The sequence below is a fragment of the Amblyraja radiata genome, chromosome 7, assembly GCF_010909765.2.
Source record: "Amblyraja radiata isolate CabotCenter1 chromosome 7, sAmbRad1.1.pri, whole genome shotgun sequence".
NCBI lineage: Eukaryota > Metazoa > Chordata > Chondrichthyes > Rajiformes > Rajidae > Amblyraja > Amblyraja radiata.
This window is the reverse complement of record NC_045962.1, coordinates 52,322,662-52,350,328: the sequence shown is the minus strand read 5'-3', so window position 1 is coordinate 52,350,328 and position 27,667 is coordinate 52,322,662.

Below are 27,667 nucleotides of genomic sequence, written 5' to 3'. Positions count from 1 at the left end.
CACACACCAATGCCTCTATTTTCTCAGAAGACTAAGGGTGTGCAACAGGCACGCCATACTCCCTCCCCCATTGACTCTATTAGTACTTTACACTGCCTTGGGAAAGCAGCCAACATAATCAAGCATTATTTTCACGCTGGTCATTCTGTATTCTCCAGTTCGGCAGAAGATACAAAAACATGAAAGCACAACCACCAGATGAAGCAACAGTTTATTCCCCACTGTAGTCAAACCACCAAGGGTCCCCTCATAAGCTATGGTGCAGTCCTGATCTCCCAACCTACCTCATTGGGTTATTTGCACTTTTTCTTATCTGCACATTCCCTGTAACTGTAACAATATAACGCTGTAACATTATATTCTGCACTCTGGTATTTTTTTCTTTGCACTGCCTGCTTTCTTGTGTGTGTCTTATTACACTTTGTACAATAAAGTGAGAGGAAGAGAAAGTGAAGCATGTGATGGGAGAAGGATCGAAGGATAAGTTGGTATAGGCAGAGATAATTGCACTAATTCTTCTCCTAAGTATCCAATTTCTAAAGAAGACTGAATGCTTTTGAAATCAAAGAATAGCAATAAATGAATAGATTGTCCTTTGTAATGGGTGTTAATGCTCTTCAACTGCCTATTGAGTTTTCTCAACACATGGTTCCATTTTACAACAATTGAAAGCTTGTAGGTAAAGATAAATGTAAATTTATTCATTGCACCAATGTTCAGTGGGTAAAAATAACAAAAGGATTGTAATAGCAGTACGATTGGAGAATATTATTACACTACAAACCTAGGTAATGTGTACTTTTGACAGATTAATTCATTATCTTCACAGAGACACATGAATCAAGAAAAATAGCTATGAAAGAAACAGACACACATACCTGGGGAAATAGTTGAAATGACAGACGGTCGGATACAGAGCGAACAGATGTATGAAGTAAAAACATTTCACGTGCAAAATTAGAACCTTATTTGAAGTTAATGGAGTTGTTTTACTACCAATTTTGCATTCACGACGCAAGAAATAATTTTTAGCATCTCTCTGATTACTGTGCGAACAAGATAGACTGAGTTGATTAGGTAGGTGGTGAAATCATTTCTGATGCAATGCTAATTGGATGTCAGCCCCATCAAATTGTGCTGTGACTATGCAGTTGATGCACTGTGTTAATCATCCAATGGGAAAGCCGCTGCTCAGCCTCCGGAAGGACCTGCTTTCCCCACATCCGTATTAGTTAAAGGAATCTCCAAATTGACCTCCAAAAATTATGGCCATTGAGTTATTGGTTTGAGGGAACTGTGTTGGAGATACTTATGGAAAAGTTGAAATACGTCTGCTTACATGTCCATGTCATGGGGTTCAAGGCATCTCCTGCTTGGAGAAATGGAGGCTGAGCTGGCCGTTCAGTGGACAGGTGGAGGAATGATGAGGCCAACAGGCTGAAGAAACAATGGAAGAAAGTTCAGAGATCGAGAGGGGCTTCTGAAGGGTGACGTCCATCCATGGAGCATTGCCTGTGGAAATGAGGTTCTCCAAGGAGACGAGGATCGCAGACTCATGTTGCACACTCCATGGATGTTCCATCATTAGGCCAATCATGGAATATTCTGCCTTGGACAGGTTAAGTCACAGTGAGAAATTAAGCATAGTCCACCTAAGGTCTTTGGGAAACCTGCATGCTCCTGACTGCTTCCAGATGATAATGTCTCTGGACTTGCAGCATCACTGCATGTAAGGACCCACAAAACCTATCTGCTCAAAGAGAGTGGAGTTTGTCTCCTTACCCTTGGCATAGAGAATTGGAGCATAGTGGGTACAGAGGTTTGCAGATATCATAGTCTACCTCATGGTTTAAGGGATTATTTTATGCCACCCATTTGACATTGAGGGCCCCAACAATAACCAACACAAACACAGCATTACAATCCACACCCAAGTAAATACGTCCAGTCAGCAGAGAGCATCAGGGGGGTCTGAATGACCTGCATACATTCAACCTCTCCTGGCAAGCAAGTGCACCAGGATCCCCATCCCACTCACAGTGCCAACAAAGCAAAGAAGGGCTAAAATTGAACATCAAAATTTTAATCTGAACACAGGATGCCTGAAATGGGTCAAGCCGACCATGAGAAACATAATAGTAAGATTAAACGAGAACTTACCAGTTTGAAGTTTGATCTGTATTTTATGAGGAGTTACGATGAGGGATTACGTGAAGAAGCCCGCCAGGACGCATGCGTGTCATTCTTCAAAGCAGTGGTGTGAAATCACAGATAACTGTAATGACTAAACATAGTAAGATTAGAGAAGAGATACCAGTTGAGTATATGATCAAGGATGGGAGCGGAGGGCACGTAATCCCTCATCGTAACTCCTCATAAAATACAGATCAAACTTCAAACTGGTAAGTTCTCGTTTAATCTTACTATTTTACTTCGGAGTCACGTGAGTGACTATGTGAAGATTTTAAAGCTGTGATTTCATGCCGTGGAAAAGAGGTCATGCATCACGTCTGCCTTGATGACTGTAGGAGGAATTGTGTTAACATAATTTGGACATGAATTCGACATTGAAATCATAAAATTTATGAACACAAAATTATAACCCTTTTTTATGGGTTTAAATTAATTTACAGAACTTAAAATTGTTTCTGCAAATGTTCCAGGTTTCATTACTGGTTTGTTGTAAAATAGTTGGAATGTTTTTTCCCCTGACCATCCTGCTGCCTTGAGGATTTGGTCCATTGGTACATCCAACTGTATCGCTGCCGATGTAGCTGCAGCCCTGGTGGAATGAGATTTAAAAATATTAGTATCCACCCCAGCCTGAGTTAGCACCTGTTTCAGCCATCTTGAGATGGTCTGGACCGTCACTCTTTTGTGTGGTTGCTAGTGGCTGACCAGAAGTGCCTTCTCATTGCCTCTTATGATTTTCGTTTTCTCCATGTATAACGACAAATGTCTTACTATACAGAGACGGTCATCTGTTGGGTATGACCTAAATTGGAAGATGTGATGCATGCCGTGAAGAGAGAGTGGACGCTGGTGCGAATTGGTTGCCGCTGCTCCCTCTTCACACTGTTTTTGATTTTCTGTTTTTGGATTGAATCCTGTTTTTAATTTGTGTCTCTGTGTACTTGTTATATTCCGATTATATGTTATTATGTAAGGTGTCCTTGAGATTTTGTATGAAAGGCGCCCATTAAATATAAAATTTATTATTATTATTATTAAATTGTATATTGAGGCCTGCTGATCCCTGTCTGTTCTGCTTTACTAATTCATAGATATGAAACGTAATATTTTCAGTTGAGGAAGTCATGTTGTCCAGTCTTAGTTTATGCAGTGACTGTACCCTCTGTGCCGTGACCAATGCCATTAGCATGACTGTTTTTAATGTCAGTCTGTGTAGGGACAGAGCTGTTGCTGGAGACCAATTCCTGAGCATCTTCAGGACAATACTTACATCCCATATTTGGAGGACCTGGTTCTTAGGGGATTAGTATTAAAAATTCCCCTCATAAGTTTTGTTACCAGTGGGTGAGTCCCAACAGAGTAACGCTCTGTCCCCTGCCATAGGTAAGTCGATAGGGCACTTCTGGTGCAGTTGATGACACTGTAACTGATCCCCTCATCATAGTGGAGGCCTGCCAGATATTCCAGAACAGACGGGATGTTCATGTCTCTGTGGGTGATGTTGTTTTTGTGACAATGCATCTCCCACTTCCTGATATAGACCAGATACTGTTTTTTGGTTGACTGTCTTTGGGCTGCGAAGATCATGTTCACTGTTCAGTCCGTCAGTCCCAGTTGTAGTAGAGGTGTTTTTAAACTCTACAAATTAATAAGTTCAAATGGTTATGGCATGGGTGGCTATCCCTTGTTACGGGATGTAGCAATAAATCTGGTCTATGTGGGATGGTGATACATGGTTCTAATACCATGTTTAGTACCACTGGGAACCATGGTTGAGTAGGCCAATCGGGTACTACCAAAATACCAGACGCAGAGTCTTGTTGTATTTTCCTTAATACCCGACTGATGAGGCAGAAAGGAGGGAATGCGTAAATAAACAATTTCCCCCAATGCAGCGAAAATGCATCTGTCGCCGCTGCCCCAGGGTCTGGTTCCCATGAAACATAATTTGCTAACTGGTGGTTAAGTCTGGATGCGAATAGATCGATATCTGGTGTTCCATATCTTGCTGTAATATCAGCAAATACTTTTTTATTCAACATCCATTCGGTGTTTTCATTAAATTTGCGTGACCTGGTGTCTGCCACTAAATTTATTCTTCCTGGTAGGTAAGTGGCTGATATCCAAATATCTCTCTGGATACACCATTGCCAAATTGTATTAGCCAGATTGTCACATGATGTCGATTTGTTTCCACCATGTGGTTAATGTATGCTACCACGGTGGTATTGTCTATCTGTAGTCTAACATGCTGGTGATATGAGCCAGTACAATATGACTTTAGGCCATGGAATGCACCCAACATTTCCAGGTAGTTTATGCCCAGTGTGAGTAATAATGATGCCTCCTGAGCAGTCCATCTACCTCCACAGCTGGTGATGGTATTGGTGGCTCCCCACCCAAGTGCACTGGCATCAGTTTGTAGTACCATGGAAGGGTTACTGACAATGATTGGATTGGAACAAAGCCAGATGTTATCTATCCACCATTTTAGTTCCATTTTAGCTTTGATTGGTAGTTTCATAGGTCTGTCAAAGTGACCTGCATTGATTTTGAGTGCTTGTATTTTTGCTCTCTGTAAGTTTTGCTAATGTAGAGGTCCAAATTGTGTGACTGGAAAGGCAGCCACCATTTTGCCAATTACTTTTGCTACCAATCTGATGGATGGTTTGCTGATGTCAATTAGGTTATTGCAAGCCTCTATTAAATCTCTAGCCTTTCCCTTAGGCAGAGTCACCGACATGTGAACTGAGTCAATGGTGAACCCCAAATAGTCCATAGTAGTGGAAGGCATTAGTTTAGATTTAACTGGATGGATAATAAATCCCAGTTTTTCAAATAACTGTTTTGTGGCTGTTACAGTTTGTTTGGCCAATTCCAAAGTTTTGCCCACAATGAGTATATCATCTAAATATGCCATGACCATGTGTTTTTGTTTCCGTAGAAACGCTAGGGCTGGTTTCAAAATTTTTGTGAACATTCTGGGGGCTGATGATAAACCATTTGGCAGTGCTTTATACTGCCAGCGTTGTCCCATCCAGTTGAATTTTAAGTAACATCTGTGGTCACCTCGTATAGGCACTGAATAGTAAGCATCTTTTAAATTGATGCTGGCCATGAAGTAACCTTTGGAAAATTAATTGTTTAGCAGTAACAAAGGTTTCCATTTTGAAGTGAATATATTGTACAAATATATTCAATTTTGTCAGGTCTATGATGATGCGACAACCACCATCTTTTTTGTTTTTGGTAAATATATTGGACACGAATTCTAATGGTTCGTGTTGAGTTTGCTCATTTACACCTTTTACGTAAAGCCGCTCCAGTTCAGCTTGCGCTTCTGATTTTTCTTTATCAGAAAGCACGAACATTCGGTTCGGTATATGTTGAACTGGAGGGCTGTACTTGTGTATAAACTCTATTGTATATCCCTGGATACTGCTTAAGATGTAAGTATCGGTTGTTAACATGCTCCATGCATTCAGAAAAGAGTGTAATCTCCCACCAACCTCCATGCTCCCTGTATTTTGTAGGGAACCAGACCCACCTACCTCCATAGTTACCAGTGGCAGGTTTACTTATTTTTGTAGGTTCTTCGCTGCTGTTGTTGCGCTGGTGTCTGGATTTGTGGTTTGGTTGGCGTTGGAGGTCCGCGCATCTTCCAAGAAGGCCGGCCTGGGCCATGGCCTAAAAAAGACTCATGTTTTGAGTACCGGGCCTTCGAGCTTTCACCAGTCATTCTTGTTCTGCTGGTGGGTGCGTAGGGGTGCTGTCTTTGGCTGTAGTGGGTTTTTGATGGGAGTCCCTTTCATCCACTGTGCGTGCAAATCCTGTTATCCCTGCTGTTAGGAGTTTCAATACTTTTTGTAATTTGACGTCCATACTTCTGACTCCTATTCCAATGTGTTTCCATATACAGGTGTTTACTATTGGAACATTCAGGGATATGCAGTTGCCCGATGCCAGGTGTCTTGATGTGGTGTCCAGTACAGCCTGTTCTTGTAACTGGTTTAGAGACATATAGTCTATACTGGCAGCTAGCTTTGGCTCCAGATTTTGACCAGTCTGGTCTGGCTGTATGAAATTGGACACCATGTCCAGTAGGTTCTTTCGTTCCTGCACCCCTTGCACACTTGTCTTTCCTTCTGCGGACCCCTCTTCCAGGTCAGCCCAGAACTGACCCGCAGTGCTCCCCTCTGATGAGGTAGAAGCACTGTGCAGCCCTTCAAGACCTGTGGGTTTATCATAGGGCCTACTGTGACCCGACTCCATCTCCCGGAGTCTGTCACGTTGGAGCAAATGCTCCACACACCGCTCCATCCGGCTCCAGCGCTCACGGTCGCTGGCCGCCCGCGGTTGTTCAAAGTCGGACTCCTCTGAGTCCACGACCTTGTTTGTTTTTTGTCTAGCCTTACCGCCCAGCCGCGTGGATCTGGCCAGTGCGGAGGCGACATCGGGCACAGCTGATCCCACTATCGGTGATCCAAGTGCCGCTGGCTGCTGCTGGCTGCCCGCTGCTCCGCGGTCCTCCCTCACCAGCTTTGTCGCAGACCTTGTCTTCTTTGTTTTGTCCATGTTCCCACCTGTAGTTGGAAATGGAAACAAAAAAGACCGCAGAGTAAACTCTTACCTGCAAGTTGCGGCTGTTAAACTGCCGCTGCGGGGGAACGTCGTTCCACCGCGTCTGACGTTTCGCAATGCGTGTAGCGATATGACACGCATGCGTCCTGGCGGGCTTCTTCACGTAGTCACTCACGTGACTCCGAAGTAAAATGGAGATGTCTACCAAGAAAGAGCAAAGAAACCTTCTTTGAATATGATTTAATCGGTCTGATCGTCAAGTGAACGTTGGTGATGAACCTTGTGGAATAAAGCAACCCACATCCACATGCAGTGAGACATGACCAATATTCAAGCTTGAAATGATAACTGCAGTTATCATCAGAAATTATATCCGCAGTTGTTTGTTGTAGAAGGTGGCAGGAGGGATGCCGAGAAACATGGCTATAGTTTGATTTAGCTCTTAGGGCTAAAGGAATCAAGGGATATGGGGAAAAAGTAGGAACGGGGTACTGATTTTAGATGATCAGCCATGATGATATTGAATGCTGGTGATGCAGGCTCAAAGGGCCGAAGGGCCGAATGGGCTACTCCTGCACCTATGTTTCTATGTTTCTAGATCAGTGATATGGTGAGAACAAGTCAGATGGGTAAAGATAGCAGTTAGAGGGTGAACTTCTTTGGTTGTCTGTGTTATGTGTTACCAATGGCAGGGCTGTGAGACACGCCCAGCAGGACAGACTGCACTAATAGAGAGAGAGAAACTGTGACTTGCAGCTGCATCTGGAGACAACAGCTACACCATTTAACAGGACAATGATGGCATTGGTCAGCTCCAGCTAGCTTGCACGTGCTGGTCACCCTTGGAATGAAACCACGCAGATGAGCACTCAGGCAATTACTAGCATCAAAGCAATAATTAGTTCTGATGCAAGGTCCTGGTCTGAAAAAAACCGTCCCTTTTCCCTTTACAGAGGCTGCTTAACCTGCTAAATTCTTCCAGCGGTTTAAAAAAAAATCAGTAACCAGTTTGATTAGCACAAACTGGACATTATAAGAATTTCTGTGTTTTGCACTAACTGCGGTTTTAAAAAAAATTAAAGGTATCTGTAATTCCCATCCCATGGATATGCATGACCAGCTTCAGACACTTCCCTTTGTAACTTAAGTAACACAAAACGCTGGAGTAACTCAGTGGGACAGGCAGCATCTCTGGAGAGAAGGAATGGGTGACATTTTGGGTTGAGACCTTCAGACTGGGGTAACATGTAACTTATTCCATTGTTCATCTATCACAATCTGAGTGGTGCAGTGAAAGTGCAGCAATCCCTGCGTAATGCCACCATAACTCTCAATACTATTGCTCAACGGAGCATGAAGGGTTTCATATCACCCCTGCAATCGAGCTTTCATTGCAAACTAGGCAACTTCTACTAGCTATCTGTCTGCCTTGGAGCACTACTCATGAGCAATCAAACAGAAAAAAAAACATACAAAAAAAGACAGTCTGTTCAAAATGGTTATTGTGTGGATCTTGGCTGGGACAAAACATATCTTGTTATATTTCCATAATGCCGGTCCTTTCCAGCCTTTTCTGTTTCCTTGTAAAGATTCCTTCACTCGTCAGGTTATTAAACTATTAATGCTTTGATCCACGATGATCCACTTCAGATTTTGGTGTCCTCAATCTCTCCACCTCTTCTGCCAAGATCTCTGGGGTGCCCATTTCCCAAGATCAATCAAGGTTTCTAGCAATCTTTCCAAACCTTCAGAATGAATTTCTGCTTAGTTTAGTTTAGAGATAGAGGCTGAAACAGGCCCTTCGGCCCACCGAGTCTGCGCCGACTAGCTATCCCCGCACACCAACACTATCCTGCACACACTAAGTTCAACTTACAATTTTACCACGCCAATTAGCCTACAAATCTGTATGTTTTTGGAGTGTGGGGAGATCCCAGGGAAAAAAACCACGCAGGACATGGGAGAACGTGCAAACTCCGTACAGACAGCACTCCTCGTCAGGATCGAAGCCGGTTCTCTGGTGCTGTAAGATAACATTTCAATATTGGCTATAATAATCAGAGGACATAGGTTTATGGTAAGCAGTTGGAGGTGTAGAGGGGATGATAGGAAGATATGTTTCACCAGTGGATGGTTGAAGTTTGGAATGCACTCCAACCATCGTCTGGGTGAAACATTTCTTCATGTATCCCCTCTCGATAGGTGGATGTGGAAGCAAAGATTCTCAAAATATTTAAGTACCTATCAAAACACTTGAATCGCCAAGGCCTGGAAGGCTATGGAGCATGTATTTGTAAATGAATTAAGGCAGGTAGGTAATTGATGGCCAGCATGGACAAAGGGCCTGTTGCTGTGCTATATGAGTCTATGACACAATGAACTGGTTCTTCACATGTAACTATGTCAACATGTACCTGTGATGTCTAATGCACTTTAGATTGGCACAATGTGAAGAGAACGGGTGGCACAATAGCACAGCAGTACAGTTGCTGGCTTACAATGCCAGAGATCCGGGTTCGATCCTGACCATGGGTGCTGTTTGTACGGAGTTTGTCATTCTCCCTGTGACCACATGGGTTTTCCCCGGCTATTCCGATTTCCTCCCACATTCCCAGGTTTGCAGGTTAATTAGCTTCTGTAAATTATTCCTAGTGTGTAGGATAGATCTAGTGTATGGGTCATCATTGGTCGGCATGGACTCGGTGGGTCGAAGGGCCTGTTTAAATGCTGTATCTCTAAACCAGAGAATCATTAGGAAGTTCTGCAATGTTATTTCTTTCCCCACATGGTTTTGGTTTGGGGTAGTTGTCAATAGTAGGACTCAGCATGGATGTCTATCTACTAACTGTATCATTAACTTACATATTAGCACCCCCTCCCTCACTACAAATGCAATCAAAGTTTTGTAATGTGTACAGGGCCTAGCTGTATCAACATTAACAGGGAAGGAGCAGTGTGTACCAAGCACATGAGGGTCAAATTCCAAGGATGTGACCCTCTTCAATTTCAGGAAGTTGTTAGACTGTCAGCAATCTCACAGGTTCCTGCTGCATAGGCATATACAGTATAGGTTCAATAGTCATGTTTGACACACAGATTGTACTGATTTTGGATGATCAGCCATGATCATATTGAAAGGCGGTGCTGGCTCAAAGGGCCTGATGACCCACCTGCACCTATTTTCTATGTTTCTATATTGATAGCAGATGAACAAGATTCACATGGACTGCATCAATATTGATAGGATATTTAGCTCATACACAATCTTCTGCAGCATAAGTTCCACGGAGGGTATGGTCTGGGTGGCAGATAGTTAGGGCAGGTAAGGAACTTCAAGACATTTATTGCAGACACTGGGAAGGTGGTGAGAGGATGGAAATGTTTCAGTTTCTTGTGGGTTTTGGGTGAAGGTGTCCTCAGTAAAGACATTAGAAGGCCAAGCGCAAAGAAAAAGGGGTGTTTCTGTTAATGAATGTTTTGAGAAATTATCTTCGTTCAGAAGATCAAAACATGAAATCTGTTTGAGTGAGGTTGGAAATGTCAAGGGAAGTGGGAGTAGCAAGCGAGAGGCTCCCAAACAGAAGCCAAGATCAAAAGAGACAAAAGAGTGTTTAATTGCTATGTGTACCGATAATAGAACAATGAAATTCTTACTTGCAGCAACATAACACAATACACTGAGTTAATAAATAATAAACAACATTCAATAAATTAATAACCCCAATACTGGTACAAACAATAAAGCCTGAAGTCGGTGCAACCCAAGACGGTCCATAGTTTATTAGTTTGTGTTGGATGAGCCTGATAGTTGTCGTGAAGAAGCTATTCTTGAACTTGCCGATCACGATTTTCAGACTCCTATACCTCCTTCCAATGGTTGAAATAAAATGAAAGCCTAAAGTAAAGCAGAGTATAACTCAAAAAACTATGGGGGCTTCCAAGAGAGGTAAATCAAGACCATGGCCTCATATTTAATCTTTACAGAGATTGAACAAATCAAATTGGCAAAGGTGGTCTTGAAGACAAACTCATAGAATATATTTGGCACGGCTTTTATTGGACTGTAGGCTGTGGAGACAATCAGGGAGCAGATTATTTTAAAAATCTGGTCATACGTATTGAGAAATGACTAATAAATGATCTCATACTTAAGGATCCCTGTGGAAAAGTAATCATAATTTCATATTCAATTGCAAGTGAGAAATCTTAATCTAAAACGTGTGTCTCATAAATTTAATTAAAGGCAAGACGAGAGGAATGAAGGCAGAACTAACCCATGTCTATTCAGAAGATGGTTTAAAACATGAGCAGCTAGACATACATCAAAATATTTTTTTTGCTAGACATTCAACAAAAGAACTATGAAAGTATTATAAACTAGCAAGAAATATAAAAGCAGACAGTTAGAGATTACCATTTAAAATAAAGAAAAGCTCAAGTATCTTTTGGACCCTTAAAAGATGAGCTTGCATAATTTGAAACTATGGGTAATAAGACAACAGCAGAGGGTTTCAGCAAATATTTTTTACATGTCCTCATAACAGAATGGACAAATGTGTCAGATGAATAATAAAAAAAAGTGGGAAGAACTAAATCGGTCATCGTCACCAGAGAAATTAGGCAAACAAATAAGAATAAGGCCGAAAAATTATCCTAGACAAGATGTTTTAAAGATCTCAATAAATACATGGTACAGAAATTGTCAAGAGTCAAGAGGGTGTTATTGTCATATGTCCCAGATAGAAAAATGACATTTTTACTTGCTGCAGCACTACAGCACATGTAAACACAGTACACTGTAACCAATATGATAAACAAGAGGGGGAAAAAAAGTTCAGTGTGTATATTTCCACATACCTCTGTACCTTCTTCCCGATGGCAGGGGTGAAATGAGTGTGTGGCCAGGATGGTGTGGGTCTCTGATGATTCTGGCTGCCTTTTTGAGACAGCAACTCCGATAAATCCCTTCGATGGTGGGGTTAGAGCCGGTGATGGACTGGGCAGTGTACACAACTTTTTGCAGTCTTCTCCGCTCCTGGATGTTCAAGTTGTCAAATCAGGCCATGATGCAACCAGTCAATATGCTCTCTACTGTACACCTGTAGAAGTTCAAGAGAATCCTCTTTAACATACCGAATCTGCATACAGAGATTGGGGATGTATTAATTGGGATGTTCCAACATGTATGTATATATACTGTATGTATGTGCGTGTGTCTACATTTTTTTCTCATTTATTATACTGTTTACAGTGTACTATGTTTACATATTCTGTTGTGCTGCTGCAAGTAAGACATATAACAATAGAACACTCTAGACTCTTGACTCTCTTCCCTAGCTTTTAGAAGTGTCCCAAAGTATTGGAAGATCACACAGTGTAACATTCCTCTTCAAGAACAGGGTGAAAGGAAGCAAGAATCTTCTGCCAGTTAACCTCATTAATGTCACTGGGGAAATGTCTGGAGTCCATTATAAAGGAAGGAACAGGACAACATTTAGAATTCATCATACAATTAATCAAGGGACAGCAAGGTTAAAGATAAACAGTATTTGACAAATGTATTAAAATTCTCTGAAGATGTAGTGAGCAGTGTGGATAAAACACAGCCAGAAGATGTAGTGGATTTGGATTTAAAAAGACATTTGAAAAGTTGCCATTTAGGAGTTTAGGGCACATGATTTCATGGATTAGAAGGGATATATTAACATGTTTAGAGGATTAGTTAACCAATAGAAAAACAGCGTCAGGATAAACAGGTCATTTTCAGAATGATAACTGCAACATGTGGGCCACTAAAGGGATCTATACATAACTAAAACTCTGATCTTGTATTTTTCCGGTTTGTGCGGTCTTTCTATTTGCACAAAAACGGTTTGTGATAGCGCTATGATTTTTCATCAGTTCACTCACCGTTCTCCTATGCTGTGATTGCACCAAGTTTAGTTCCGATCAGTTGAATGTCGTAAAAGTTAGTGAGGTTTAAAAAATCTTAAAAACCGCACGTGAGCAGATCGATCACTGCTTAGTCTCTTCCCCTTCCTGCGCCATCGCGTCTTTACTGTAGCTGAGGATGGCCGACAGAGGTTTCCAATCGGACACAATTTTCAGAGGGACCCGAAGCAGCCCAGTCCCAAGCAGCCCAACCCCAAGCAGCGCAGCGTCAGAGACCCAGCTTCAGAGACCCAGCGTCGAGGACCCTGCCCAGCCCAGCCCAGCGTGGGAGACCCAGCCCAGATCAGGAACAGCGGTTGTTGGGAGGAAGGTGGTTGAGTCAGCGGAGGTGGCTGTGGTGGTGATGGTCATGGTGATGTAGGTGGTGGAGGCGGTGGCAGCAGCTGAAAGAGTGGCTGGTGGGGGGGGCAGCACAGACCAGGATAGTGTCGGCAGCCCAGCCTGGCGCTGAAGATGGGTAGGTCAGTCCGCCATAACCAAAATCCGTTATAAAGAGGTCTGTAAAAACGGTGGGGGGGGGGGGGGTTACAATAGTTGTCTAATGAAGGGTGATGTGTTATGTTACTTGCAGCAACATAACACAACACAAATTACTAGATCTAAACATCTATCCCATTCTTAAGAAAAGGCTAAAAATAAAATTTTAAATAGCCAAAGTATCCAAATGACAAACTGATTCCATTCACACAAGAATTCACAATATAACATGATTTTTAAACCTCACTTTGTCACGGATTTCTATGCCAAATGGAAGGAACTGAATGTTTAATTCCCATAAATTTTACTCTGTTGGTTTATAACACTGCAGCGGGCAAGAGGCGTTTTACACGGAAATCCAAAATCACAGCCTCTTGAGTCGCACGCATAGGCAGTGGGCAGATCTGGAACACCACTGATGACAGGAATTTGTATGGAGAGATTTTGTCTTTCACAGTTATGAACCCATGGGATTCTCTATTCCAGTAAGCTGTGGAGGCTGAATAATTGAATAGATTTTTGGACTCTAAGGTAATCGTGGCAACGTAGACCTATACTAATTAGCATTTAGAAGAATGAGAGGAGCATATATAATTAATAGGGCATATATAACTGCAGAATAAAGGGTCACCTTTTGTAGGAATGTTGCAAAATTTTGAGATTTTAAAAATCAAGCCTGCAATTTATCCCATCCGATAAAGCATAAAAAGAACTTTAATTTGATACCTAATTCACTTTCATATCTTCTGTATTAAAAATAGTTATGGTCATTTTCATACTCAGAAATTAGCATCCTGTTCCCTATTGCTTTTCCATTAACTTAACACAAAAGCTTTGATCAAGGACAGTCAATTGACATAAAAGCCCATAACTTTCTTAAACATTAAGAGAACTGAATGAAATTTTCAGTTATTATAAATTGAAGCATTCTGAAACAAATATGATACATCTTACTTGGATGACCTGAAATTAAAGTATATAATTAGTTAATTACCTAATTAAGTAGCTAATTACAAAATTAACCGTTGTGACGGAAATAGTAAAAAACACCCAGACTGCCTTGAAAATTCAAAAATGTGATATTCTCAAGATCAGAACTCTAATATTATTGTATTATATGCTGTAAGTCCGTAACAGACACGGTCCGCAAAAAGCCCAAGTCTTCATGGAGAAGATCAGCTGCTAGCTGGTACATTGGCATTATCATAATCGGTAGCATCATCTTAATCCTCAGACTGCAATAAGCAACTCTGTACACCTTGTTTTTCCTCAACTTTTCAATTTTGTAAACTACAAGTTTTTGCTCTTCAAACCATGCATGACATGCTTTTCTGCCCACTACTTTCCCATTCAGACCAACTTTTTCCAAACGAGGTATACAAGTACAAGATGTGTCCATTTTTAAGATCCCTCTTAGACTCGGGCATGACAGAGAAATTCACTTCAAGGTGAGTAGCTATGCCAGGCTGGGCATTTGGATTGACAATTTTGCATTTCTTCTTCGGAGGCATCTGTTTAAAATGTAAAGAAAAAAAACACTGAACAGCATTAAGTAGAAACAAGTTATTATTTGCAGTTTTAGAAAATAGAGTAGAAATTATTTTGTTCAACAAAATACCCAACACAAGTTAAACGTTAAAACAAATAGTAAATACCCAACAAAAAATTCATGTTAATCAGTGTCATCAAATCAATTAAATTCATCTCAATTCAATTACTAGATCTAAACATCTATCCCATTCTTAAGAAAAGGCTAAAAATAAAATTTTAAATAGCCAAAGTATCCAAATGACAAACTGATTCCATTCACACAAGAATTCACAATATAACATGATTTTTAAATCTCACTTTGTCACGGATTTCTATGCCAAATGGAAGGAACTGAATGTTTAATTCCCATAAATTTTACTCTGTTGGTTTATAACACTGCAGCGGGCAAGAGGCGTTTTACACAGAAATCCAAAATCACAGCCTCTTGAGTCGCACGCATAGGCAGTGGGCAGATCTGGAACACCACTGATGACAGGAATTTGTATGGAGAGATTTTGTCTTTCACAGTTATGAACCCATGGGATTCTCTATTCCAGTAAGCTGTGGAGGCTGAATAATTGAATAGATTTTTGGACTCTAAGGTAATCGTGGGTTATGGGGAACAGGCTGAAAAATCAACTCAGAGCCAAGAATAGCCATGGTTTTATTGAATGCAGAGGAAGCTTTTTACTGGATCTATTTTTATGTCATAATATACTTATGTTCTGAAAACTCATGAATCTGCCAAAGATACTGGAGCATGCAACATGCCCTGTCCTTCAGTTTCCTCTCCACATGTTCCTCACCACCACTAACCCCCCTCTTTCCCATTTCATCAACTCAGATAATGCTCGTAACTAGTTGTTCTGTTCTTATGGCAGATTCCAACGCTCTAGGGATTCTTGTTTGATATTTCCCACACTAAACAGATCCTGGAAACATTGTTCAGAATGTCTTTGTTGTACTCAAGCCTGGAAGATAAAGACATTGTACCTGGTCAGGAAAAAGCGATGATGCACATCACTTATCAATCAAATCCACAGATAGTTTTGATCCCCTGGAATTACACAATATAAGCACATTCAATAACATGAAATAATCCCAGAGTGCTGGCAAGGAATGGACTATTGACATCTAGCTTCAGGTATAGATGGATGGATGCAGGTAAATAAAAGGGTCTTGCAGTTCATGTAGAAGTAGATAGGAAGAATGGACCACTCACTTCTCAACTGTTTCATCATGCAGATAAGAAAGGCTTGCATTTGTGTAGTGCTTTCCATCCCACAGGCTGTCCCAATGTGCATTGAGCCAATTGAGTATTTTTGAAGTATAGGCATTGTTGTAAAATAGTGGCAGCCAATCTGAATATAACAACCCTCTTGCAGCAGCAAAATGATAAGAAGTGGATATTTACTTTTAATGTAGATTGTGAAATAAATGTTGGCTGGGATACTCCAACATCTATTCCATCTATACTTCATGTCATGCTGCCTCAGGCATGAAGCCAATGTAATCAAGGACCACTCACACTCTGGCCATTCTCTTTTGCTCCTCTCTCTCGTTGAGCAGAAGATACAAATGTCCGAACACATGTACCATCACATTCAAGAACAGCTTTTTCCATGCTGTTATCAGACTCTTGAGTGGATCTCTCATTTGTTGAGGATGAATTCCTGATCTTCCCATCTACCTCATTGTGGCCCACATCTTTTTAGCTACACATTCTCTGCAGCTGTAACACAATACTTTGCCCTCTATCTATTTTCTGTTTTGCACTAACTGATGTACTAATGTGTGGTATGATTTGTCCAGATAGCATACAAAACAACATTTTGCACTGTATCTCAGTACACTTGAGAAAAATAAGCCAATACCAATACACTGAACATAATTCTCCTGTTCTTCTTCATAATAATGTTGTGAGGCCGGCTGAAAAGGCTGTCACTTTACACAAGAGCCAGCTACCCTGATTGTGCAGCACTCCATCAATAATTCACTGGTGTCAGCCCAGATTTTTTTGCTGGAGATTGATGATAGCAGATCTGCACCTCAACTCCATTCATCCAGTTTACCTCCATATTCATATTAATCAAAGTCATATTTGTCTTCATGTTCTTTCATGCTTCATTTACCTACCTTGACACCCTATCCCTTGAAACCCTTACCTAATTAAAAATCTATGGAGATCTGTCTTGAAAACTTCAGTTCACCCAGAATCCACAGCCTTTTGGGGGAAGACTGTTCCAGATCCCATGACTCACCGATGGAGCAAAACACTGAGTCACAGTGCTGGCTCAGAAGATGACATATCTTACTCACTTTTATTATGATCTAGAGAATCCATTTCTCATGATCTGTTTTTACTACCGGTGTGTGCAATTCGGTCGGTTGCCAAGTATACTCAGCTTTGCTGAACTGCTGCCAGAGTAAATATTTCTGGTAAATGTAAGTATATATTCAGCGCTGAAATCTCATCACTGTGTCTCGTGCAGACTGTTGCGTGATGTGACATCCCACGTGCCAATCATATGCCAATACAAACATCTACAAAACAGAACATTCCTTTGGTCTTAATACATTTCCAGATGGACAAAAGTTTTAATGGATAGCATCCCACCTAGTTTTGATGTCTCTTTTAAGGAGCTTTTAATATATGCTAAGAATTGTAATTTTCAGCCAACCTATAATTTTAAACCAATACAATTTCATACAATTTCAGAATGAAACCTTGAGAAAGTTATCATTTGTTAATCTCCTCTTGAATTCAAACAAAGCTGAGCAACTCCTTACAACTACACTGTTTATTTCAAGGGATGTGGAACTTGGAAACCTGAGGGATTGCAAAATTATTTTAACGATTCAATGATACTGTATTGTCACATGTACCTAGGTACAGTGAAATGCTTGGCTTTGCATTCAACCCGGTAAATTCATACAGCTGACCTCACATAGGCACTGCACAAGAGTCGCCACTTTCTGGCAACGATAAAGTTACAATAAGTTCATCAAACAGTTTTATCTTTTGCTCGCAGGGGCAAACCAGACCTGCTGCTGCACGTGGACACAGGCAGCTCCCTGCTGGGTCCCCTCTCATCCTCTATGGCCACCCCACAAGGTTTCACAGTGTTTTTTGGTGACCCCACACCGGATCCCCTTCTTCTCTGCAGCTCCCCACCAGGTAGCTCTCGGCAGTGCGGGTCCACCTATGTGTGCTAGGCTTCGTTTCCCAGCTTCTGCTTCCACGACTTCAGGCATTGAGACAGGATGACTATGTCCTTTTCCCTATTATGCTGCGGGGGAGCTTTATTAGAATGAATTACCTTTTAACCTCACAGTCCTGAGCGTAGGAGACATGGCACACAACAGCCCCTGCTGTACAGAGGGCCATTTAGCCATAAATGCAATGCACAGTGGTTCTTATACTCGACATAAATGTCCTCCTCGCCACCTAATTAATGTATCTATTTAACGCAAGCACCAAAAACAAATTATTTTCCCATCAGACCTCTCTGACAATATCAAATTAATTCCTCTATAAACAAGGAGCTGTAGATGCCAGTTTACAAAAAAGGACATAAAGTGCTGGAGTAACTCAATAGGTCAGGCAGCATCTCTGGAGAACATGGATAGGTGATCTTTCTGGTCAGAATCCTTCTTCAGGCTGATTGTGCTGGGGGAAGGGAGTGAGGCTAGAAAGGTAGAGGGGCAGGACAAAGCCTGGTGGGTTATACAGGTGATGGGGGAGGGGTTAATAGGCAGATGGTTGGACAAAGGCCAGAGATGAAAAGACAAAAGGTGTGAGATAAGGATAGAGGCACAAATTGTGAAGCCGGAGGAAGGCATATACATGGAAGGGTAGAAATGGTTGAGCATCCAAATGGGCCAGAGGGAAGGGGTGGAGGGGGAGGGGAGTGCAGGGGGAGGGGGGTGGAGGGGGAGGGGGGTGGAAGAGAATGGGAGGGGAGGTTGGTAACCTAAAATTAGAGAATTCAATGTTGATATTGTTAGGTTGTAAGCTAGTCAAGCAAAATATGAGGTGCTGTTCCTCCAGTTTGCCTGTGGCTTCACTCTGGCAATAGAAGAGGCCCAGTTCAGAAAGGTGTATATGGGAATGAGAAAGGGAGTTAAAATGAAAAACAACTGGGAGATCGAGGCTGCCAAGATTTGGTTCTGCCTCCTGCACCTGTGCAGAATTTGTTGATTTCATAAACTTTAACACTAACGTCCACTTTGCCTCATTCACTTTGACTACCACTGACAACTATCTCCCCTTTCTGGATCTCTCTGTCTTCATCACAGGGGACAGACTATCAACTGATGTCTACTCCAAACCTATCAACTTTCACAGTTATCTGGACTACACTTCCTCCCACCCTGCCTCTTGCAAATATGCTAACCACTCTTCTTAATTTTTCCTTCTCCCCCACATCTGCTCGCAAGATAAGGTATTCCATTCTTAGATATCCAAGATGTCCTCTTTCTTTAGGAAACATAGATTCTCCCCTGCTGTCATAGATGGAACCCTCACCATGTTCTGTTCTTGCTTCCCCTCCCACACTATGGAATAATGATAGAGTTCCCCTGGTCCTCAGCTTTCACCCCACCAGTCTCTGCTTCCAACACATCCATCTTTGACATTTCTGGCATAGTTAACGTGATTTCATCACCATTTGCATCTTCCCTACCGCTTTCTGCCTTCCGCAGGGACTGCTACCCCCCCCCCCCCCCCCCCCCCCCGCCTCATCACATCTCATTCACCTCCATCCTGCGACATCAGCAGGTGAGACAGGGGTTCACATGCACCTCCACCAGCCTCATCTACAGCATCCGCTATTTCTGAGGTGGCTTCCTTTACATTGGCGACACCGTGTAGACTCGATGACCCTTTTGCTGCTCAGTTGTGCTTGGTCAGCTTGGTTGCACTGGATTTCACAGCTGCCAACCATTTTAGACAACAGACAATAGACAATAGGTGCAGGAGTAGGTCATTCAGCCCTTCAAACCAGCACCGCCATTCATAGAAACATAGAAACATAGAAAATAGGTGCAGGAGTAGGCCATTTGGCCTTTTGAGCCTGCACCGCCATTCAATATGATCATGGCTGATCATCAAACTCAGTATCCTGTACCTGCCTTCTCTCCATACCCCCTAATCCCCTTAGCCACAAGAACCACATCTAACTCCCTCTTAAATATAGCCAATGAACTGGCCTCAACTACCTTCTGTGGCAGAGAATTCCACAGATTCACCACTCTCTGTATGAAAAAATGTTTTTCTCATCTTGGTCCTAAAAGACTTCCCCCTTATCCTTAAACTGTGACCCCTTGTTCTGGACTTCCCCAACATCGGGAACAATCTTCCTGCATCTAGCCTGTCCAACCCCTTAAGAATTTTGTAAGTTTCTCTAAGATCCCCTCCTCAATCGTCTAAATTCTAGCGAGTACAAGCCAAGTCTATCCAGTCTTTCTTCATATGAAAGTCCTGACATCCCAGGAATCAGTCTGGTGAACCTTCTCTGTACTCCCTCTATGGCAAGAATGTTTTTCCTTAGATTAGGAGACCAAAACTGTACGCAATACTCCAGGTGTGGTCTCACCAAGACCCTGTGCAACTGCAGTAGAACCTCCCTGCTCCTATACACAAATCCTTTTGCTATGAATGCTAACATACCATTCACTTTCTTCACTGCCTGCTGTACCTGCATGCCTACTTTCAATGACTGGTGTACCATGACACCCAGGTCTCGTTGCATCTCCCCTTTTCCTAATCGGCCACCATTCAGATAATAGTCTAGCATTTGCCCACTCACCCAACCTATCCAAGTCACTTTGCAGCCTCCTAGCATCCTCCTCACAGCTAACACTGCCCCCCAGCTTTGTGTCATCGGCAAACTTGGAGATGTTGCATTCAATTCCCTCGTCCAAATCATTAATATATATTGTAAATAGCTGGGATCCCAGCACCGAGCCTTGCGGTACCCCACTAGTCACTGCCTGCCATTCTGAAAATGACCTGTTTACTCCTACTCTTTGCTTCCTGTCTGCCAGCCAGTTCTCTATCCACATCAATACTGAACCCCCAATACCGTGTGCTTTAAGTTTGCATACTAATCTCTTATGTGGGACCTTGTCGAAAACCTTCTGAAAGTCCAGATATAACACATCCACTGGTTCTCCCTTATCCACTCTACTAGTTACATCCTCGAAAAATTCTATAAGATTCGTCAGACATGATTTACCTTTCATAAATCCATGCTGACTTTGTCCAATGATTTCACCACTTTCCAAATGTGCTGCTATCCCATCTTTAATAACTGACTCTAGCAGTTTCCCCACTACCGATGTTATACTAACTGGTCTGTAATTCCCCGTTTTCTCTCTCCATCCCTTTTTAAAAAGTGGGGTTACATTAGCTACCCTCCAATCCTCAGGAACGATTCCAGAATCTAAAGAATTTTGAAAAATTATCACTAATGCATCCACTATTTCTGGGGCTACTTCCTTAAGTACTCTGGGATGCAGCCTATCTGGCCCTGGGGATTTATCGGCCTTTAATCCATTCAATTTACCTAACACCACTTCCCGGCTAACCTGGATTTCATTCAGTTCCTCCATCTCATTTGACCCCCGGTCCCCTGCTAGTTCCGGCAGATTATTTATGTCTTCCTCCCCCAACCCCACATTTCCCCCCACATATTGTTATAAAAATAGAAGTTATTATACAGAGCTACACAGATGAATTAGTAAATAAACTTGGCGCCTCCAAGTGTGCTCAAAGTTGCATGTCATCCTAATTTGGGCAGAAATCCCTTTTCCATGGCACATATTCCCATTTCTCATCACCAGGTCATAGAAATTAGAAACATAGAAACATAGAAATTAGGTGCAGGAGTAGGCCATTCGGCCCTTCGAGCCTGCACCGCCATTCAATATGATCATGGCTGATCATCCAACTCAGTATCCCGTACCTGCCTTCTCTCCATACCCTCTGATCCCCTTAGCCACAAGGGCCACATCTAACTCCCTCTTAAATATAGCCAATGAACTGGCCTCGACTACCCTCTGTGGCAGGGAGTTCCAGAGATTCACCACTCTCTGTGTGAAAAAAGTTCTTCTCATCTCGGTTTTAAAGGATTTCCCCCTTATCCTTAAGCTGTGACCCCTTGTCCTGGACTTCCCCAGAGTAGCATCGACAAGTACCTGCACCACATGGATTGCAACAGTTCAAGAAGGTGGCTCACCAAGACTTCTCAATTTGAATACTGGTCTTGCCAGGGATCTCCAATGAGAATATTTATTTTACCTCTTCACTTGTGCTCCATGTACCTGTGTACGTATGCAACCAATTGTATGAGAGTTTGGCAGGGAGAACAGTTTGACTGGATAGTTTAAAAAGTGCATTTCGCTCACTCAGTGCAGTTGACAAATTGCAGGGATATAAATTCAGTACCTGGATTAAAGGGTGAATGAGTAATGTAAGAATATCCGAAGGCATGGTCAGGAGAGATGGACAGGAATGGAAAGGAACAGTCAAAATCAACTAAGGAGGTAAGTAATCAGGGCCTAGAATTATGCTATGCATGATTCTTTTTTAAGTTAATGAAAAGTGGGATTTTTAATGTAAAACTGCAATTCAAAAACAGAATCTATAAAGATACATTTAGTGCATCAGTAAGACGTTCTGACCATCTGGAAGAAATTTTCAAAAGAGCCAATAATAAATAATCCTTGCTCCATCATGGTGCAGTTTGTCAGCTGCAGGAACATTTGATGAAACTACTGTTGATTTTTGGTGAAGGTACTGCCACAGAGCTGTTTAGGGGAGAGGGGAAATAGAGGGAGGCAGTTCCAGAATTCAAACTCAGTGGCAATGAAAGAAGAACAGTATATTTATATTTCCAAATCAGAATGGTGTGCAACTTGGAGGTGTTGGTGTTCTTGACCTTCCTGGCAGAAGTCACATGTTTGGGAGAGTAGCTTTGGTGAATGACTGTAGTGCACTTTGTAGATGGTGCACACTGCAGCCACAATGCACAATGCCAGTGGAAAGAGTGAATATTTAGGATAGTGGGGATGTCAATCAAGGAGGACTACTTGCACTGGATGGTATCAAGCTGAGAGCCATGTAGACACAAAGAATGCAGAAACAGGTTCTTCAGCCCAGTGAGTCCAACCATCACCTGCCTGTTTACACTAATCTTAAATTAATACTATTTGTTATTCTTCCATTATTCTCATCAACTTCCTCTAGATTGTACCATTCACCGTCACCAGGGGCAATTAACCCACCTAACACGTACGTCTATGGGATGTGGGAGGAACTGAAAACATTGAAAGATACCCATGTGGTCACAGTGAGAATGCACAAACTCCACACGAACCGCACCTGAAGTTAGGCTTCAACTCTGGTCTCTGGCACAGTGAGACAGTGACTACCAGCTACGCTGTGGAGCTGTCCAAGATTCTTGACTGTTTCTGGCAAGCAGAGTGTATTGTTTAATACTGCTGACGTCTGCTTTACAGATGGCGAAAGGCTTTGGGGAGTCAGAAGGTGAGTCAAATGCTGCAGGGTATACAGCCTCTGACCTCCCAGTCAGTGAAAGTAACCTTCATGTTCTCTTCCTGTGCTGCAGTTGTTATACCTGGGTCCATTCCCCCCCATTAATTCGCCACATAAAATGTATAACTACTGAAAACAAAATGGATGGGCCATGAGGAAGATTGTATAATACATTATTCCTTGTTTTCTTGTAAACTCAACACTGGGGCTCAACAGTTGTTTAAAATGCAGCAGTGCCAAATACAGTAAATTTGATGTGCTTTTAATTTGTAGCATGCTACTGTTAAGGATAACTTACTGCAATGTGAATATCATGCTGCCCTTTACATTAGTGCTTGATCCTAATCCATTCCTGGTGTGAGCTCTGTAGAAACAAATCTTTATATTGTTATACTGGTATTTGTGGACTTTTACATCTTCACGTTTAGTGCTCACTGTTAAGACTTTGCCAGTTAGCGATTTGTTAATTTACCTTCCGTCATTTTGCTGATGACTAAGGGCAAACTGAGTGGATGGTTATTGTCCAACCTCAATTTCTCCTCATTTTTATGACCGAGGCACTTGGCCAGCTGATTGTGTTTTGGATCCATGCCTATGCTTGGCATGACTGGAAGGCTTGGCCATGGTTGTGACTGGTTTTCTAACACCACATTGGTTGTAGTTGGAGCCCATAATGTTTGTCATCTTCAAAGTCCTCAGTTGCTCCAGGATACCACATGGAATGAATTGAGTTGGCTGAAGATTGGCTTCTCTGCTGGTGGGTATCTCAGAAGCAGTTGGATTATCTACTTGACATTTCTCAGCAAATACTGCAAATATTACTTTTATGCTGGTGTGTATGGCCCTGGCAACATTGAGATGAGTGTCCTCATCATATTATCTGTTTAGCTGCCCACTACCATTCATGACTGCATGTGGCAGGCCAACAGAACTTTAATCCAGTTCATTGTTGATAGAATTGCTTGGCTGTGCCCATCATGTGTTGCTTCGTTTCATCAGCACACACGTGTTCCTATGCTGTAGCTTCACTGGATCATTAATCTCTTTTTGAGACATATCTGGCCCTGCAAGTGGCATCTTCCCACACTCATCATTGGACCAGTCCTAATCCCTTGGTTTGACAGTAATAATAGAATGAGGGATACACCAGGCCATCAGGATGCTCAATGTACAAAAAACAAAGTGCTGGAGGAATTCAGCATAGAAACATAGAAACATAGAAACATAGAAACATAGAAAATAGGTGCAGGAGGAGGCCATTCGGCCCTTCGAGCCAGCACCGCCATTCATTGTGATCATGGCTGATCATCCCTTATCAATAACCCGTGCCTGCCTTCTCCCCATATCCCTTGACTCCACTAGCCACTGGAACTCTATCTAACTCTCTCTTAAATCCATCCAGTGACTTGGCCTCCACTGCCCTCTGTGGCAGGGAATTCCATAAATTCACAACTCTCTGGGTGAAAAAGTCCTCAGTCTTAAATGACCTCCCCTTTATTCTAAGACTGTGGCCCCTGGTTCTGGACTCGCCCAACATTGGGAACATTTTTCCTGCATTTAGCTTGTCCAGTCCTTTTATAATTTTACATGTTTCTATAAGTTTACCCCTCATCCTTCTAAACTCCAGTGAATACAAGCCTAGTCTTTTCAATCTTTCCTCATATGACAGTCCCGCCATCCCAGGGATTAATCTCGTGAACCTACGCTGCATTGCCTCAATCACAAGGATGTCCTTCCTCAAATTAGGAGATCAAAACTGTACACAATACTCCAGATGTGGTCTCACCAGAGCCCTGTACAACTGCAGAAGAACCTCTTTACTCCTATACTGAAATGCTCTTGTTATGAAGGCCAACATTCCATTAGCTTTCTTCACTGCCTGCTGTATCTGTAAGCCAACTTTCAGTGACCGGTGTACAAGGACGCCCAGGTCTCGCTGCACCTCCCCCTTACCTAACCTAACCTCATTGAGATAATAATCTGCCCCCTTGTTTTTGCCGCCAAAGTGGATAACCTCGCATTTATCTATATTATACTGCATCTGCCACGCATCTGCCCACTCACTCAACCTGTCCATGTCACCCAGCAACCTCCTAACATCCTCTTCACAGTTCACACTGCCACCCAGCTTTGTGTCATCCACAAACTTGCTAGTGTTGCTCCTAATTCCCTCTTCCAAATCATTAATATATATGGTAAACAGTTGCGGCCCCAACACCGAGCCTTGCGGCACTCCACTCGTCACTGCCTGCCATTCTGAAAAGGACCCATTCACTCCTACTCTTTCCTTCCGGTCTGCCAACCAATTTTCTATCCATGTCAACACCCTACCCCCAATACCAGGTGCTCTAATTTTAGTCACCAGCCTCCCGTGCGGGACCTTATCAAAGGCTTTCTGAAAGTCTAGATACACTACATCCACTGGCAACCCTTCATCCATTTACTTGTCACATCCTCAAAAAATTCCAGATTAGTCAAGCATGATTTCCCTTTCATAAATCCATGTTGACTTGGACTAATCCTTTTACTGCTATCCAAATGCCCCATTATTACCTCTTTAATAATTGACTCCAGCATCTTTCCCACCACTGAAGTCAGGCTAACTGGTCTGTAATTCCCTGTTTCCTCTCTCGCTCCTTTCTTGAAAAGTGGGATAACATTAGCTATCCTCCAATCCACAGGAACTGATCCTGAATCTATTGAACATTGGAAAGGGGGGGTAGAAGGGGGGGGGGGAGAAGGGGGGGGGGGTGGGGGTAGAAGGGGGGGGGTAGAATGGGGGGGGTAGAAGGGGGGGGGGGGGTAGAAGGGGGGTGGAGACAACTGTTAAGAAGCCAGAGATACACAGCTGTGAAGCTCGGCGGGCATTGACGTTAGCAGTCAGTTATCCTTGGTTCTGAAAACTACTGCTTATGTTTTTTTTCCCCAATGATCCAATGAAATTCACCGGTCAGCACCGGCTACAACCTACGAAAACTTTCGACCTTCTGGCGACCCACCTACGGCACGAGAATTCTCCATGGCGGCTTCAATCTGGTCGCCGCTAATCTTTCAACATGTTGAAAAATTCACGGCGACCATAATGAGGCCGCAACTAGTTCCCAGAATGCGGGAACTCCTCACGACCATGAAGGCAACTACCTGGCAACCACCCGCGAACATGTGGAAACATGTGGCAACTGCATAATTTCCTGCAGTCACCTAAAAAGTCGCCTAAGTGGGACAGGCCCATAACTCCTTAAACTGTTGAGTGAAAATTATTGAAATTCTCGGTGTTGTTATTTCAAATACATCTTTGGCATGAATGTATCAATAATTCATGATATTTGTGTCATAAAAGTCATACTTTCTCCAAATACATTACGTCTATGATTGAGGTGGAAAAAGAGATTAATAAAGCAAGTCATTTCCAATTAAATAATCAGCAGTTCGCTTGGAATAGAATTACATTTCCCACCATTTCCATGGGGAAAGAGAATTGATTAAACAGTTGAACGTTTCAGTTTCCAAATGACAGAAGTTATTAAGATCTGGAATTAATATTACAGCTGCCCTATAAAAGATAGCACCATTGTTCACCATAATACACGGATTAACTGTCAATGTACACATTACTATAACTATATCATTAGATACATTCGTGAAACCCATGCAATCATCATTATTATGCTCATTATTTATTAATAATAGGTAGAATCATTATTGGTGGGAAGATTAGTCATTACATGAATCTTGAGTTTGGCTCAGAAAGTTGTTATAACAATTTTTGTTAACATACAGCCTAATCTTGTGCAGAGTGCTGCTTAACTGGGTGTGAATTTGAAAACGTGGCCAAAATGGAATTCAATAGAGGCAGGGTGGAAGGGAGGAGTGGGCACTACTTGCCTCTAATAATTACAACATTCTGCGTCGACTTCAAGTAACTATTAACATTCTGTTCAGTATTTTAATTATTCTAAATACTGTAAATAGTATTTTGAATAAATGACCTCATTTTTAAATATTTGGGTAAATCCAAAAATATTTTAGATTAAGTGATGACTGTGCATGTTATGTGACCAAACTGCAGTCTGTAAGGAGCTTGTCGAACCCAAGACTGTTCCAAAGGATAGACCTATGGAAGATGACTCTGCCTTGTATTTTTCCAAGAGTCATTTTGCTATGTACACGTTGACATACTGTATAAGGGATGATCCAACTGCTGCAGAAAGGGATCAAGCAATGTGCTGTCCCACCTACCTTCTTCAACATTACAAGAAGCTTTCTGCTGGAGAAATTGAAATTTCTCACTCATCTCAATGTCACTTCAAGTTCACTCAATGATGGTTACATTTTTGTGCACTTGGAAGCCAAGCTTTAAACTTCTTTAACTCC